Consider the following 18646-nt stretch of genomic DNA (forward strand, 5'->3'; position numbering starts at 1 on the left):
TTCTTTTAAATTAAACTTGGATCGCCTGCGGAACTTAACACGTTTGATCCGAAGTTTAATTTACTTGTTCTTTTAGGTTTATACTTGGATCTCCTGCGGAACTTAACACGTTCGATCCAAATCACCTAAGTTATTAATTCAATTAAATATTAATTTCCAGAATTGGCTTCCAGGACTGCATGGCGAGGCACATGACCTTCTTGGATATGGGAACAACCACCACCGCCTAGGCAAAGCCTTTTAAGGAAAGCTAATATTTAATTTCCTTAAATAACTTTAGGTCAACCAAAAGGAACAATCAAATCACAAGGGAAAGAAAAACAAAAGAACACAACATCGAAAACAAATTCGAAATACTAGAATCGCATGCCTCTTGTATTTGGTATTTTTATATGAAGATAAAACTAGTATGATGCGGAAATTAAATACTAGTATACCTTTTCTTTTGCAAGCAAAAACCTCTAGGTCTTCTACCGTATTCCTCTTCTAACCTCGGACGTTGTGTGGGCAACGATCTTTCGAGATGAGAAACCACCAAAGCACCTTTTTCTCCTCCTTGCAAGGTTCGGCCAAATCAAGTGCACCTCCAAGGAAGAAGAGAATCCACCACCAATGCTCCAAGGGATGAAAACTTTCTCTCCTTCTTCTCCAAGCTAGAAACCAGCCACCACTTGATCTCCAAAGAAGATGTGAGGTTCGGCCACAAAGGATGGAGAGAAGAGAAAGGGGATAGCCGGCCACACCAAGGAAGAAAAGAGGGAGAAAATAATAGAGGTTGTTCACCTTGAAGACTCCCAAAACCCCCTCTTTTATAATCCTTAGCTTTGGCAAATAAGGAAATTTAAGTATAATAAAATTTCCTTAACTTTCCTTGACATGAATTAATTAAGAAAAATAAAATAAAATTTCTCAATTAAACATGTCATGGCCGGCCACCTCATGGAGAGCAAACAAGACAATTTTTAATCAACAATTAAAAATTCCTTATTTGTCTTCAGAAATTTTAAAAAATAAAATTTCCTTTTAAAATCTCTTCATGGTTGATAAAAAGAAATTTCTATAATTTTAATTTTTCAACATGTGAATAATTTACAAAGAAGAAAAATAAAATATCCTTCCAATCTACAAATAAGGAAAGAGATCTCTTTCTTTAATCTTTTGTAGAGACTTATAAAAGAGATATTTTAATTTTTAATCTCTCCAATAAATTATATCTTTCACATAAGAAAATTTTAAAATTAAAATTTTTTTTAATTTAATGGGGGTCCACCAAGCTAGGGCCGGCCACCCATGAACCAATGGTTTGGCCGGCCCTAGCTTGATCCACAAGCTAGCTTGGCCGGCCCCTATATCATGGGTATGAAGGTGGGTATAGGTGGGTATAGTACTCTATAAATAAGAGGCTACGATAGGGACCGAGAAGAGGAATTGGTTTTAGTCTCTCGATAAAATTAAGCATCCCGTGTTCGCCCCGAACACACAACTTAATTTTATCAATAATAATTCATTCCACTAGAGAACTATTATTGAACTACCGCACCAATCCCAAATTATATTTTTGGGCTTCTTCTTATTATGTCGAATGCCCACTAATTAAGTGAGTTACTGACAACTGATTTAATTAATATCTTAGTCCAAGAATAGTACCACTCAACCTTATCATCATGTCGAACTAAGTCCACCTGCAGGGTTTAACATGACAATCCTTATGAGCTCTTCTTGGGGACATTATCAACCTAGATCACTAGGACACAGTTTCCTTCTATAATCAACAACACACACTATAAGTGATATCATTTTCCAACTTATCGGGCTTATTGATTTATCAAACTAAATCTCACCCATTGATAAATTAAAGAAATAAATATCAAATACATGTGCTTGTTATTATATTAGGATTAAGAGCACACACTTCCATAATAACTGAGGTCTTTGTTCCTTTATAAAGTCAGTATAAAAGAAGACGACCTCTGATGGTCCTACTCAATAAGTGTACTGGTGTAATTATATAGTTAAGATAAACTAATACCTAATTACACTACGACCTTCCAATGGTTTGTTCCTTTCCATTTTGGTCGTGAGCTACTATTTATAATTTATAAGGTACTGATAACATTATCTTCTGTATGTGACACCACATACTATGTTATCTACAATATAAACTAATTGAACAACTACAAACAAATGTAGATAATTTGACCAAATGTGATTCTTTATTCAAAATAAATATTTACAAAAGCTTAAGCTTTCAGTATATACTCTAACATAACCTAACTTGATTGATCACATCAAAACACCCCACGGGGTCCAACAGTTTGAGCCTAATTTTGTGATGCACTTGTGGTTTTTTGTTGGTTGCTAGTTGGAAAACCTAGAGGTTCCACTATACAAAAATTTTGTACAAAGGTCTGAACATTTTCCTAGCTACCATGTGTTCTTTTAAATTAAATTTCGGATCGCCTGTGGAACTTAACACGTTTGATCCAAAACTTAATTTATTTGTTCTTTTAGGTTTAGACTTGGATCTCCTGCGGAACTTAACACATTCGATCCAAATCACCTAACTTATTAATTCCATTAAATATTAATTTCCATAATTGGTTTTCAGTACTGACGTGGCGAGGCACATGACCTTCTTGGATATGGGAGCAACCACCACCGACTAGACAAAACCTTTTAAGGAAAGCTAATATTTAATTTCCTAAAATAACTTTAGGTTAATCGAAAGGAACAATCAAATCACAAGGAAAAGTAAAAACAAAAGAACACAACATCGAAAAACATATTCGAAATACTAGAATCGTAAGCCTCTTGTATTTGGTATTTATTTCCAAAAATAACTAGTATGATGCGGAAAGGAAAAATTACTAGTTATACCTTTTAGAAAGACCTCTTGATCTTCTACCGTATTCCTCTTCTAACCTCGGACGTTGTGTGGGCAACGATCTTTCGAGATGAGAAATCACCAACACACCTTCTCCTCCTCCTTTCTAGATTCGGCCAAAACAAGAGCTTCACCAAGGATGAAGAAAACCACCAACCAAGCTCCAAGGGATGCAAGCTTTCTCTCCTTCTTCTTCTTCTTCTCCAAGTAATATCCGGCCACCACAAGAGCTCCAAGGGAGATGAAGAATTCGGCCACCACAAAGAGGAAGAGAGAAAGAGAGGATGGTCGGCCACAACACCAAGGAAAAGAGGGAGAGAACAATAGAAGTTGTAACCCATGAAGGCACCCCTACCCCTTCTTTTATATTCCTTGACTTTGGCAAATAAGGAAATTTATTTATAATAAAATTTCCTTAACTTTCCTTGACAACAATTAATTAAGAAAAATTAAATAAAATTTCTTAATCAATTAATCATGGTCGGCCACCTCAAATAGACAAATTAGGAGAGTTTCAATCAACAATAAAAACTTCCTTATTTGTCTTTGAAAATTTTAAAAAATAAAATTTCCTTTTAAAAACCCTTCATGGTTGATAAAAAGAAATTTCTATAATTTTAATTTTCAACATGTGAATAATTTTCAAAGAGAAAAAAATAAAATATCTTTCCAATCTACAAATAAGGAAAGAGATCTAATCTCTTTTTTTTAATCTTTTGTAGATCCTTTAAAGAGAGATATTTTAATTTTAATTCTCTGTAATAAATTATATCTTCCACATAATAAAAATTAAAATTAAAATTCTTTTTAATTTAATGGGGGCCGACCACCTAAGCTTGGGTTCAAGCTAGGGCCGGCCACCCATGAACCAAGGCTTGAACCACAAGCTAGTTTGGCCGGCCCTTTATCATGGGTATGAAGGTGGGTATAGTACTCTATAAATAAGAGGCTACGATAGGGACCGAGAGGAGGAATTGGTTTTGGTCTCCCGATAAAATTAAGCATCCCGTGTTCGCCCCGAACACACAACTTAATTTTATCAATAATAATTCATTCCACTAGAGAACTATTATTGAACTACCGCACCAATCCCAAATTACATTTTTGGGCTCCTTCTTATTATGAGTGTGTTAGTCTCCCTGTGTTTAAGATGTCGAATGTCCACTAATTAAGTGAGTTACTGACAACTCATTTAATTAATATCTTAATCCAAGAATAGTACCACTCAACCTTATCGTCATGTCGGACTAAGTCCACCTGCAGGATTTAACATGACAATCTTTATGAGCTCATCTTGGGGACATTATCAACCTAAATTACTAGGACACAGTTTCCTTCTATAATCAACAACACACACTATAAGTGATATCATTTCCCAACTTATCGGGCTTATTGATTCATCGAACTAAATCTCACCCTTTGATAAATTAAAGAAATAAATATCAAATATATGTGCTTGTTATTATATTAGGATTAAGAGCACACACTTCCATAATAACTAAGGTCTTTGTTCCTTTATAAAGTCAGTATAAAAGAAAACGACCTCTGATGGTCCTACTCAATACACTCTAAGTGTACTAGTGTAATTATATAGTTAAGATAAACTAATACCTAATTACACTACGACCTTCCAATGGCTTGTTCCTTTCTATTTTGGTCGTGAGCTACTGTTTATAATTTATAAGGTACTGATAACATCATCTTCTGTATGTGACACCACATACTATGTTATCTACAATATAAATTAATTAAACAACTACAACAAATATAGATGATTTGACCAAATGTGATTCTTTATTCAAAATAAATGTTTACAAAAGCTTAGGCTTTCAGTATATACTCCAACATTTTTGTCACTCTAGAACTTGCTTAAGTCTTATAAAAGTCATTTGACTAGAGATTGAGTCATCTTTATGAAGGTTATTCAATTTTCACATTTCCCACAAATTGTCTTTGCTACTTTTCTTTGCATGAATCATCATATCTTTTATCTGTCCTAATGTTTTATTTCTTTGGATGTGGTTACTTTGGATGTTATGTGATGTTTTTATTTTGGCTGAGACGAACAACAGATTAAGTGTGGGGGAAGTGTCAAGTGTTAGTGTTTTGAGATTTATTTAAAATGTCGAAAATTTGTTACTATGGAAGCATAGCTGAATATGGAAGGTACTGTTGTGCAGTTATTTTTAAATGCTACCGATGGAATGCTAATGTGAGTATTGGTGTTTACTGGATAAACAGTTGAAGCAAGGATTGAATTTATGGAGAGGTTAAAAGGAGTTCATAGGGATATTGTAGTGAAGATTCAATGCTTGCTGAATTTCATATACTTGGCTAAAACTGTTCATTGCTGCTGTGCAAGAATTATAGAAGTTTAGGAATCTGAATATGCAATTAAGGATTAGCTGGTCAAGAACTTAATTTGAAAATAAAGAGCTAAGAATGGAGATGTTCAAATTTAAACCACAGGATTTCGGAAACATCACTGAATTTGAACCCATAATGTGTATTAATGCAGAAATGTGTAGAAATGTGTAGAAAAATGGGAATGCAGGATTGTGTATCAAAAATCAGGAACAAAATTTAAAAAAGTTAGAAGTTTAAGTGAAGCTCTGGGAATTACAGAAACAATTGGTATTCTTATTCTTTATTGACTTCTATAAATTGTATATTCAGATTACAAAGAATTTGAATTGCTAAAATAAGGGACAAGTGCAGAAAAAAATTCAGATGCTAAAAGTCTGAACTTTGAACAGAGAGTTGAATTATTTGGAAATCTGATCAAGGAAATTAGTGTTGGAATTTCATTTGGTGAGTATCATTTCCTTCAAGAAGCATTCTAGATTGGAATAGAAGCTTTAAAAAAGGAAGATAAAGATTGGGCAACTTCTGATTTCTGAATCAGGAATTGTAAAAGGCTGAAATGTTAAAAATGGAAGTTGTGCCGTCTTGAAAATTTTTTATTTATTAGAGCTTAAACCAATTGAATTTAAGCTTCTATTGATTGAATATTAACTGAAATAATCTTTATTGATTGAATGTCGGAGCTTGATCAAAATCAACTAAACATTTGAATCATTTGAAGTTGGAAAGATAGTGTAGAGTTTTTAAAAATTCTTTGTATTATGTTGGTATCAAAATTTGTGGACAACCCTTAAATCAGTTATGAACTCAATTGGAACTTTGTTAATTTCAATAACAAATGGTGCTCGTCTTTCTATGTCTTATACAAAACTGAATGGATATGTTTTTCAAAATCTGTGCTGAAAAGTAAAAACAGAGAGCTGAAAGCTGGAAATTTGTTACTGAAAATGGAAATGAAAGTGTTGTTTCCTAAATTACACAAAATGAGACAATTTTCTATCCAAACAAGGAACAAGTGTAAAATACAAATGAAGATACAGTTTTAAAGGCTAAAAGGAAGGGCTGTAAATTGTAGAATGCAATAATGATAGAAAGAAACAAAACAGAATTCAGATTTAAAGATTGTATCAAGTTTGTACTAATCTTTTATCGCTAGCTCTGTAAATCAGTGAGAAATTACATGAAGCTTATATATTTACAGATTGAATGTTGTTGCCTTGCTCTACATGTCCTTACGAATTGGATGGACATCTTTAAAGACTAAAATTGCAGAGATGCAGAAATTACAAGAGCTGGAAACAAAATTGGAAGCTGTAAATCTGTTCCTACTGTAAGCTCAGCTTCTGATTTAAAAGAATGAAAGAAATTGAAATGAAATCCGGGTCATGTTTTGCTGGAAATGGAGTTGTGAATGCTGAATCAAATTACTAGATTAGAATATGGAAATAATATGATTGCTGAAATCTGAGTTGAAAAAAAAATGCTGAAAGGTTATGTTTGTGTAGTACATTAAGTCCTTGCTGGATTTCAAGCCAGAAGCGATTTCTAGAGATCAGGTGAGATCAAAATGTAGAAAAGAAATGGTATTAAGTTTGAAGCTGGAATCTCTACAAAGCAGGAATACAGATTTGAATTGTAGGGCTGTGCCAATCTAAATTTCAATGTGTTTGAGTTGGAATGAACAGAATTTAAGTTGTGGTTTATTGAATGCTCAATAAGATGTTTTATGGAGTTTTAAATTGCAAAGATTGGTCAGAGAATTCAAGGGAATCTGAAACATTGAAACTAAGAGGACCAAAATGCAGAATCAAATGCTGTTCTGCAATTTCTGAATTAAGCAAAACTAAGATCAACTAGATTCTGAAACTAAATCAGAGCAAAGAAGTTGAATTAAGTGGTTGAGCACTGAACATTCTAATCAGTGTGTTCAGGAAAAGGAACATAGAGCAGTGTTGAATTCAAAATTCAGATACATTGGAAGTCAAGATTTAAGATGCAGAATTTGATGCCATGGTCAAAAGTCATCACATAGCATTCTAGTTCCATGTCTTCCACTTCTACTTGAAACTTGTCTTCGTTATTGCTTTTCCAACACTAACTCTTTCATTTATATCTGATTTTGCTTTCCTTTACAATTGTTATAAACCTTCATAATTGTGCATCTTGATATCTGTGATGGTGGTGAAAATTAGATGAGAAGCAAGCATATGGTAGTGCTTTTGCCATGAGTAGCTTGAGTGATCTCTACCATTGCAAGAAATTGAGGTTAGGATGAGAGCCACTAAAAATTACCTTGTGAGAATTAGATGTGCTATCATTATCATTTTATTCTTGATGGATGAAATTATTATGTGTTTAACCAAGGTAAGAGTGGAGTTCATTAATGTTTGAGCTGTTGAAACTTAACAAACCTAGGTAACTTGCTTTGATTATTCTCTAAACATAAAGGAGGATTGTTAGGGGGGTATAACATTAGTTATTTCGTTAGTTTTGTTTACTTACACGAGACGCATAAGAATAAGTATGGGGGATTTGATGACTGATTTATTTGGCTCATTCTCTTGGTTGATATTGGGTAATTTTGAGCTAATTTTATGTGTTAATTGGAACACTTTAGAGTGTTTATAATTTAGAATTGTTTTGAGTTCAATGTTATTTCTTTTTTTAATTCATGATATATTCCTCATCATTTGAATTGGGTCTTGTAGGATATTAGAATGAATACATGATTCAAGTGAAGCCAAATCAACTTAAGAGGGATTCAACCAAGTGGAGATGGTGCACATTCAATTTGACTCTAGCCCTTTCATTAAGCCAAACCATTGATCATGACCTAAGTCTAATCCTCACACCAAATCCCAAAAATTCTCCTTAAACTAGACCAAGATTCACTCTAATTTCGGTTCAGTTAGACCAAGGTATAAGAATGCAAAGATTCGTGGATGAACAGTGGCTGCGCCTACTGTTCATCGTGCCAGAATTCTGTATTCATGTTTTTCTCTGCGTCGCAGCCCCCAAACCTTCTTCCGATCAACTTCTCAAGCGCTGATCTTGGTGTGGAAGCTCAAAGCATCTGCTAGGCACTCTCTGGTGATCTGGAATCTCATTGAGAGGGTTTCTACAACAAGTTTTTTGCGTCTAACTTCACCTTGCAGCTATTGCTGCTGGAAACGACAGAGGTAGCAGATTCACTAACCATCCTTTATCAACAATCATCGGAGGGGTTCTTCGGTGGTTCCTATCGATTATCTGCCCATTAACAGCTCCTATTTCTTTGTGGTTCAGATATGCTTAACACTCCTCCATGCTATGGCTCCACCTCCCAAAGTAAACACATACCCCGAGGTTGATTTACTACTATCCCTATCTGATTGGAAGTCCGAATCCGTGTAACCTACAGGGAGCAAATCATCTGCCTGGTAAACCAGCATATAATCTCTAGTCCTTTTCAGGTACTTTAATATATGCTTTACAGCAGTCCAATGTCCCGGTCCTGGGTTACTTTGATATCTGCTAACCATGCCCACGATAAAATAGATATCCGGTCTCATACATAGCATCGCATACATTAGGCTTCCTACAGCCGAAGCATAAGGAACTGCTTTCATCTCTTCTATCTCCTTTGATGTCTTAGGACACATCTCTTTAGATAAAGATACTCCATACCGAAAAGGTAGAAAACCTTTCTTGGAGTTTTGCATGCTAAAACGAGTAAGGATAATATCGATGTATGAAGCTTGAGATAAGCACAATATCTTTTTCCTGCGATCCCTTATTACTTTGATCCCAAGAATATGTCCACATTCTCCCAATTCCTTCATATCAAGCTGCTTGGACATCTATATCCTTACGTCTGACAACACTTCGACATTGTTGCCAATGAGCAAAATGTCATTTACGAATAGTAAAAGAAATATCACCACGTTTCTGTCACTTTTCTTGTATACACAAGACTCATCCGGACACCGAATGAATCCATAAGACTGTATTGTTAGGATCCTTCTTACGGAGGCTAGAGAGGGGGGTGTGAATAGCCGACCCCAAATCGTCGCGTTTCTACAAAACGTGTTAGCGCAGCGGAAAATAAACACAGAAACGAAAGGGAAAGAAGACAAACCTCAAACAAACCGATGTAACGAGGTTCGGAGATAAACTCCTACTCCTCGGCGTGTCCGTAAGGTGGACGAAGCCTATCAATCCGTCGGTGGATGAGTCCCCGGAGAACCGGCTAATAAATGCTCCTTGTGGGTGGAGAAGCCTCGCCACAATACTTGTAACAACAAGAAAGGAGTACAAGGAAAGCAAGAAGCAAATACAAACAACAATATGAATGCAACACTCGCTTGCCTTCTCTGTCGATCGGAGGCGATGAAGCAGCAACTTCACAACCCAAACGCAGCAGCTGATCGATGACTGGAAGCTCACGCGAAGCTTCGGAAGCGAGCTCAACAAAGCTCAGAACCTCAAAGCACAGAAGCAGAAGCTTCAATCCAAGGAAGAAGAAGAAGGAAGAAGGAAGGCGGCTCGCAGCAGCAGCCCTCCTTTTATAACCTGCGAAGAAAGCGAAGAAACATAGAAGAAATCTAGCCGTTGCGTCGCAACGGCTAGTGCCTGGATCGGTCTGTGGACCGATCAGGCTCCATGTGGATCGGTCCACAGACCGATCCATTCCCTAGCCTTCGCTTTTGTTCCGTCTCTGATCGGTCCACAGACTGATCAGGGAACCTCCTGATCGGTCCGTAGACCGATCAGGCTTCTCTTCTCCCGAACTTCTTTGCGCCTCCTGATCGTTGTCTGATCGGTCTCCAGACCGATCAGATAACCTACAGTAGACTACTGGATGGTTACTGATCGGTCTGGTGACCGATCAGGCTATCCAGTGTATCACTGGATCGGTCCCCAGACCGATCCAAAACTCCCCAACCCTAAACCTCAGGCTTCTACACCAACATCCGGTCAACCTTGACCTGTTGGTTCATCATTCCTAGCATCTGGTCACTCCCTTGACCTTCTAGAATTCTCCACCAAGTGTTCGGTCAATCCCTTTGACCTACTTGGGCTTTCCTCTTCGTGCCAAGTATCCGATCACTCCCTTGATCTACTTGGACTTCCCAACACCAGATGTCCGATCACCCTTGATTCATCTGGATTTTCCCTTGCCCGGCTTCACTCACCAGGACTTTCACCTAGCTTCACTTACTAGGGTTTTTACCTGGCTTCACTCACCAGGATTTCCAATCTGCCGGGCTTCACTCACCAGGACTTCCAAACTGCCTGGCTCCACTCACCAGGACTTTCCCGAATGCCTGGCTTCACTCACCAGGACTTCCACTTTCACCTAGCTTCACTCGCTAGGATTTTCACCTGGCTTCACTCACCAGTGTTGATACAGTCTGACCTGGCTGTTGTTTTGATGTTGACACTGATTTAAGTTTGTATCAGATATTGATTAAACTAAGAATGACTACTGATTGAGGTTGATCAGTTGGGAGGGAAAGTCCTGGTGAGTAAAGCCAGGCAAGGGAAATCCAGATGGGTCAAGACATCTGGTGAAAAGTCCAAGCAGGGAGCTTGGCACGGGAAAAAGTCCAAGTATGGTGACTTGGCACGGAATGGTCAGAGAGGGCTCGGTAGCTCGTTCTTTGGACCGGACGAAGTCGGAGAGGGCTCGGTAGCTCGTTCTCAGGACTAGGTCAGAGAGGGCTCGGTAGCTCGTTCTCTGGACCGGACAAAGTCGGAGAGGGCTCGGTAGCTCGTTCTCCGGACTAGATCAGAGAGGGCTTGATAGCTCGTTCTCTGGACCGGATGGAGTCGGAGAGGGCTCGGTAGCTCGTTCTCCGGATTAAGTCAGAGAGAGAGTTAAGTGGACTTTCAATGGCACATTGGATCGGTCGGTAGACCGATCCAGTGACACAAGAATCAGTGGATCGGTCGACAGACCGATCCAGTGAAACTAAGTTCCACGGATCGGTTTGATGACCGATCAGATGACACTCAGTAGCACACTGAGTGAAATCTGATCGGTCTGCAGACCGATCAGAAAACACTCAGTAGCACACTGAGTGCAATCTGATCGGTCAGGGAGACCGATCAGGAGAAGAGCCTGCAGAAGAAAGAAAGAGGTGGATCGGTCTGTGGACCGATCCACCCTCAATCTGATCGGTCTGCAGACCGATCAGAGAACACTCAGTAGCACACTGAGTGCAATCTGATCGGTCAGGGAGACCGATCAGGAGAAGAGACTGCAAAGAAAGAAAAGAGGTGGATCGGTCTGTGGACCGATCCACACTCAATCTGATCGGTCACTACGACCGATCAGAATGGTCTCAGACCGATCAGGCTGTTGCCTGATCGGTCCAAGGCAGTGTGATCGGTCTGGTGACCGATCCACACACTCTGATTTGTTCGTTGTATCAACGATTCCTTCACTGCTTTTGATATATCTCATTCATTTATGTGATGTAATCCTCTGTGCTGTTAGCTTTTGAGTTTGCAGGTTAACAGGTATCATTCCAAGCCTAATTTCAAATTAAGTTCGTAAGAGGAATGCGACAAATGGTCTTTCTGTTGGTTTCAGCGGCGCATGGTGCATTTCAGGCATCAACGGATACTGCTGTGATCTGGCTGCGATCTGCTTGACTCCTGGGGATTGGTTCGAGCTCAGAAGACGCCAGTGTTGACTGTGATATCATTGGTGTGAGTTCAGAGAATCAGAGAAGGAGGAAAAGGGATTGGCTGCAGCGCTGATTTGCGCAGTTTGGACCAGATTTGCAGCGCTGATTTGCGCAGTTTGGACCAGATTTGTGACAGCAGAGATCAGGTTTTGAGAAGCAGTAAAAACAGCGAGAGGGGAACAAGAACAGCAGAAGAAAAGCTTGAAAGAAAAGTCTGTGCTGTTGTGCGAAGTTCTTGAGCTCTCGGGTGAACTGCGATCTCTGTTTTCTGCTACTGATTCTCGCGTGGTTGTAAACATTTCTATTCTCCTTTGCCACCGAGTTTCTGTAAGTCTCGTGCTTTAACTTAGATATTTCTTGAGACTTTGTGGGAAGGTTACTCCACCTAGAAGGAGGATCTTTAGCCGGAATTCTTCCGGGGTGCGATCTACCGAAGATCAAGGAGTCGTCCACCATACGAACACGCCGAGGAGTAGGGGCAAGTTATCCCCGAACCTCGTAAATCTGTGTATCAGTGTTTGTGTGTTGGTTTTCATTTTGTTTTAGTTTGCTTATTCCGCTGCGCTAACTAGTTTCTGTGTAGAACTCTCTGCTTAAGTTTTTAAAGAGGCTATTCACCCCCCCCCCCCTCTAGCCATCTAAGATCCCAACAAGTGGTATCAGAGCTTGAACCAAAAATAGTTGATGAGGCATTGCACGATCCTGATTGGATCTTAGCTATGCAAGATGAGTTAGGTCAATTTGAAAGGAGCCAAGTGTGGGACTTAGTTCCTATACCTAAGAAGACCACCATTATTGGAACTAAATGGGTCTTCAAAAATAAGTTAAATCAAAAGGGAGAAGTTGTAAGAAACAAGGCAAGACTTGTAGCCAAGGGCTATAGTCAAGTCGAAGGTCTCGATTATGATGAGACTTATGCTCCCGTGGCCCGATTAGAGTCCATTCGTTTGATGCTAGCTTTTGCTGCACATAGATGTTTCAAACTCTATCAAATGGATGTTAAATCTGCCTTCTTAAATGATTTTATTAAAGAAGAAGTCTATGTTGAACAACCACCGGGGTTTGTGAATACCGAAGCTCCAAACCACGTGTACAAGCTCAAGAAAGCACTTTATGGGCTTAAACAAGCACCACGAGCTTGGTACGAAAGGTTGTCAACTTACCTATTAGAAAAGGGATTTGTAAGAGGCCAAATAGACCCAACACTATTTCTACGTAGAGATGGTGAAAACATATTTGTAGCCCAAGTGTATGTCGATGACATAATTTGTGGCTCAAATAACAAGGGCTATTTGAATGAATTTATTTCTCACATGGAAAGTGAGTTTTGTTGGGACCTTAGATGGCTAGAGGGGGGTGAATAGCCTCTTTGAAAACTACTAAACAACAATTTCTTCAAGAACTTTGTTAGCACAGCGGAATTAGAAAACTAAAACAAGAAAACACAGCACACTAACTCAGAGATTTACGAGGTTCGGGGATAACTTGCCCCTACTCCTCGGCGTGTCCGTAAGGTGGACGAATCCTCTTGATCTTTCGGTAGATCACACCCCGGAAGCTATCCGGCTAAAGGATTCTCCTTCTCGGTGGAGTAACCTCTCCACAAAGTCTTTAACAGCAGTAAGAAATTAAGCACAAGACTTACAGTAGTGGCTCAAGTGAAAATGATCAAAGGAAGCTCACAGCCACAATCAGCGAAGAACAAGCACACTGCTTCAATCTTCCAGAGAGTTTTTCTCCACAGTTTTTCACAGCAAGAGCACACAAAGCATTGTCCCGAGAGCCTCTCCTCTCCACCTTCATATGCCTCTCTGCTCTGTAACGGATCTCTGCCAAACCTGCAGCAAATCCCTGCAAATCCCTGCAACCGTCCACGACGTCGCCAATCACACTTCTTCCTTGTCTGATTGTCTCAGCTCCCACCAATGGCATCCTCGTTTCCACTGGTACCTCTGAGCTTGAACCTATCAGCACAAGTCAAGCTGATTTCGACCAAACGGCTGCCAGCAGATCGCAAACGAGACGTTGCTACCAAAACTGGTTTGTCCGCAGCGAGACACAGCAAAAGCTTTTTGTTGCCTTCTACTAATGATCCTTAATTTGAATTCACCCAACATCGTAATCTGTAACCTGAAACTTCGAGAAAACTTGCAGCAGATGGTTAGAAACGAAATAGGTAAAAGCAATTGCGAATCAGAAACAATAAGAGAAAGCGCATGCAAAACAAGCCATACTGTGGATCGGTCAGCAGACCGATCCACGCTTCTATTTATCGTCACTGATCGGTCTGGGGACCGATCAGGTGCTTGTCTGATCGGTCCCAAGACCGATCCACCCCTTCACGCGAATCTGGTAACGAAGCCTGATCGGTCTGGGGACCGATCAGGACTCAGCTGGATCGGTCCGTAAGACCGATCAGTATCCACTCAGCGCTACTGAGGATCATCTGATCGGTCCCCGGACCGATCAGTATCCACTCAGTGTGCTACTGAGTGTTATCTGATCGGTCCCCGGACCGATCAGTATACACTCAGTGTGCTACTGAGTGTTATCTGATCGGTCCCCGGACCGATCAGTATACACTCAGTGTGCTACTGAGTGTTGCCTGATCGGTCCCCAGACCGATCAGGAAACTGGATCGGTCTGCAGACCGATCAGCCGTGCCATTGTGCCACTGGATCGGTCTGCAGACCGATCCAAAACTGTGAGTCTCGAGTCAAGCTTCCAAGCTTGCTGTCCTCACCCCTGACGGTCCAGAGAGCGTGCTACCGAACCCTCTCCGACCATACATGCCAAGCTTCCACACTTGGACTTCCCAATTGCCTGGTTTCACTCACCAGGACTTTCCAAATGCCTAACATCCCAGTTAGGACTTTCCCACTGCCTGGCTTCACTCACCAGGACTTTCCCGTGCCAAGCTCCTCGCTTGGACTTTTCCCAATCAGGTCAATCAGGTTAACCAAGTCAACCTTGATTAGTAATTAGTCTGAGTTAATTTAATATCTGATTCAAACTTAAATCAGTGTCAACATCAAAACAACATCCAGGTCAGACTGTATCAACAAGTTTGAGATGAGTCTAGTAGGAGAGTTGACATTCTTCCTCGGACTTGAAATCAAACAAACTCGAGATGGAATTTATGTCCATCAGACAAAATACACTCAAGAGATGCTTAGAAAATTCAATATGAGTGACTCTAAGGAAGTGTCCACTCCAATGGCGACAAACACTCGCCTTGACAATGATGAGAGTGGAAAACCAATTGATCTAACGCAATATAGAAGCATGATTGGTAGTCTTCTATATCTCACAGCTAGTCGACCGGATATACTCTTTGCTGTGGGCATGTGCGCTAGGTATCAAGTCTGTGCCAAGGAATCTCACTTAATTGCAGTTAAGAGAATTCTGAGATATCTCAAAGGCACAATGAGAGTAGGACTGTGGTACCCTCGTACGGAGTCTTTTGATTTGATAGGCTATACCGATTCCGATTATACTGGATGCAAATTGGATTGGAAAAGTACTAGTGGGGGTTGCCAATTTTTAGGTTCATCTTTAGTTAGTTGGTCGAGTCGGAAGCAACATTGTGTTGCTCTCTCCACGACCGAGGCTGAATATATTGCCATGGGAGAGAGTGTATCACAATTGTTGTGGATGATACACACCCTAGAGGATTATGGACTTTCTTATAAGGGTGTACAAGTGCTATGTGACAACATTAGCACGATCAACCTAACTAAAAATCCAGTCCATCATTCGAGGACCAAACACATTGAAGTGCGTCATCACTTCATAAGAGATCACGTAGCTAGGGGAGACATTGCACTCACATATGTTGAGTCAAAGTCAAATATAGTTGATATTTTCACCAAACCCCTTCCGGAGAATGAATTTAGTCATTTAAGGAGGGAGTTGGGAATGTGTTTGGCTCCTTAGGTCCTTAGGACTTCATCATGATCAATAAGGACTATTAAAATGACAAGAGTAATTGGGACAATAATTTGGGCAACTTGGGAACATCTCACACAAACTATAAGGTTTAACAAAATATTTTTGTTTACTAGAAATGGGGTGAGATGCTAGGATCAATCAAATTATTCAAAATGTATCATGCATCCCTTGAATAATTAGGTTGAAGAGACATAAATTGAGTATGGGGAAGGCCATTACATAATTCATGTGTATTTGGCTCCTAGATCTTACTCATATATTCCAATCAAGGAATCTTGGTTGGACTTTTGCCTAGAAATTATCTATTTATGGTTGTTGGTTGATGTGTTGATTGATATGGTTGTTTGATTCATTTCATGACTTTGATTGTCAATACGATAGGTTGTTAAAGGAAATAATATTAACTTGGATATATTTTGACAAACTTGAAACTGATCATAGCAATTTTAAGTCTTAATTAATACCTTGTTTCACTATATGGTTTTATAAGGTTTTCTGAGATTGGAATTCTAAGATTCCAAATGTCTGAGTTTTTGGATTTAAAGTCTGAAACTTTCGGGCTCTACACAAGCTAAGACCATAAGAGCTCATATTTTTTTTTAATATACTTGTGGGTGTTGATTCTAGGTTATGAATTTGGGAGATTCTGAATTCTTGAATTCTGAAATTTTCAAAATTCCCGATAGATAACGGCTCATATTTTCAGTTACTGAAAATTATATTAGACACTGATCGGTCCAGGGACTGATCAGGATGATGCCTGATCGGTCTCCACGACCGATCAGGAGATTTGACGATACTTGATCGGTCTCCACGACCGATCAGGACAGGAAATTCCACAGAAGGTTCACTGATCGATCCAGGGATCGATCAGGAGACACCGGCACAGATCGCAGCCCACTGATCCACATCTGATCGGTCCAAGGACCGATCAGGAAGATCCCTGATCGGTCTCCACGACCGATTAGGACGATCACTGACCGATCAGGATGTTTCCTGATCGGTCAGGATTTCTCTGTTCGGACAGCCGTCCGATCAGATCACACTGTGCACTATCCCCTCATTAACACCTCCCGACCCACTCTCTTCCCGATCTTCTTTCACGCGGAACCCTAGCCGACTCCTTCCCTAACCTCACTCTCTTCTCGTTGCACGCCGAACCCTAGACGAAGCTCTAGCCCTTGGAAGCCCTAGCCTAAAGTTAAATGGCACCAAGGTAACTCTCTACCTCTCTAGACCTTTGGCGTTTCGGTTTCATTTCTCACCATATGTGTTTTTTTTGTGCTGGTGGCTCCGGTGCTCACTCATTGCCCCATTTTACCACATTGTTGACCCTTAGAAAGAAAGTAGTGGTGAAGGGGGCTCTAAATCTAAGTCACCTGAGAAATCCAAGTCCCAGGCACCCACCCGACCTCAACCTTCCTCCTCTTCAAGGTTCCCGAACCGCCATTTTGAGCAAGCATTTCAACAGAGGACATTCAAGCTGCTTCCATGTCGATCTGTGGATCGAAAGTATATGGATGAATTTTGTCCTTCTGTGTCCGAAACCCTAGCCTATTTTAAACTTGACTCGGTAGTCTATTTAGAAAGGGACATCAACCTTGATCTAGTTTCTGAGTTTTATAACAATCTTCATCAGAACAGTGATGGTGTTTATAAAACCCGAGTCGCTAAAAGACCTATCGATTTCTCTATCAGAGAATTTTTTGGGTATCTAGGCTGCCGGATGTGTTCGGGGGATCTTTTTTCCATTTATCCTGATTTACCTGAATCATTACGTCCTCCACTTGATGTCTCACCTGACTCCATCTATGAGTACTTCTTCGGTCATCCTAGACCAGATGACCTGGATGAGTTGGATGTTGACTTTCCCACCTTTGCTGCCCTACGACTATCTGCCCCTGACTATATTCTTTTTAAGATAGTCACAAACTGCATTCTTCCAATCACATCCAAACCTCTTGCTGAGATCCGACCCTATCATTGTTTGATGCTTTATGGGTTACGTCGGCGTCTCGACTTTGACATTATGTCCAGCATCTACTCTTCGATCATTTCATATTCTCGGCCCAGCGGCTCCACTGTTTATATGCCTTATGGGCATATAATTACAGATTGGCTCGAGACCCTTCAGGTAGATGTGTCTAATGGTAGGGTAGTCAAAATGGTCAGGCAGGATTGCCGACTTGGGAAACGGGCATTTTCCAAGTCTGGCATCATAGGGCAAAATGGGGATGTTCGGTGGAAGGATGGGAGAGCACTGGGTGAGTTACCACGGGGACCTCCACGACAGGCTGCTCCTGTTGCTGCTCCTCCTGCTGCTGACGATGGAGAGGCCGATCCTGATCTGCGCTGGCAGATCGCCGAGCTGGAGAGCCGCTTTGATCAGCACGATGAGATGATATCTGCTGAGCTGGATGGCCTGCGTATTCGGATAGACCAGCGCTACGATGACCTGCGCGGGCATATTGACCAGCGCTTCGATGATATGCGCAGTCATCAGGTGGTGACACAGCAGTTGCTACTCGGATGGATGGCACGCTACCCGCCTCCGCAGTCTTACCCAGGCTATCCATCCTCCAGCGTGCCGCCTCAGGATTTCACCCCTCCTGCCGATGATGGTGATGTTCCTCAGTGTGAGGATGTTGATTGATATAGTTTGTTTGTTGACTGTCTGTATTTTGGATGTTATCTGTTAGTCTTTATGACTGACCTGGATGTTTGCACTTCTGATGCTACTCATGTATTTATGGTACTCAGTTTTATATTTGCT

This window comes from Zingiber officinale, chromosome 2B (genome assembly GCF_018446385.1).
Source record: "Zingiber officinale cultivar Zhangliang chromosome 2B, Zo_v1.1, whole genome shotgun sequence".
In the NCBI taxonomy this organism is placed as follows: domain Eukaryota; kingdom Viridiplantae; phylum Streptophyta; class Magnoliopsida; order Zingiberales; family Zingiberaceae; genus Zingiber; species Zingiber officinale.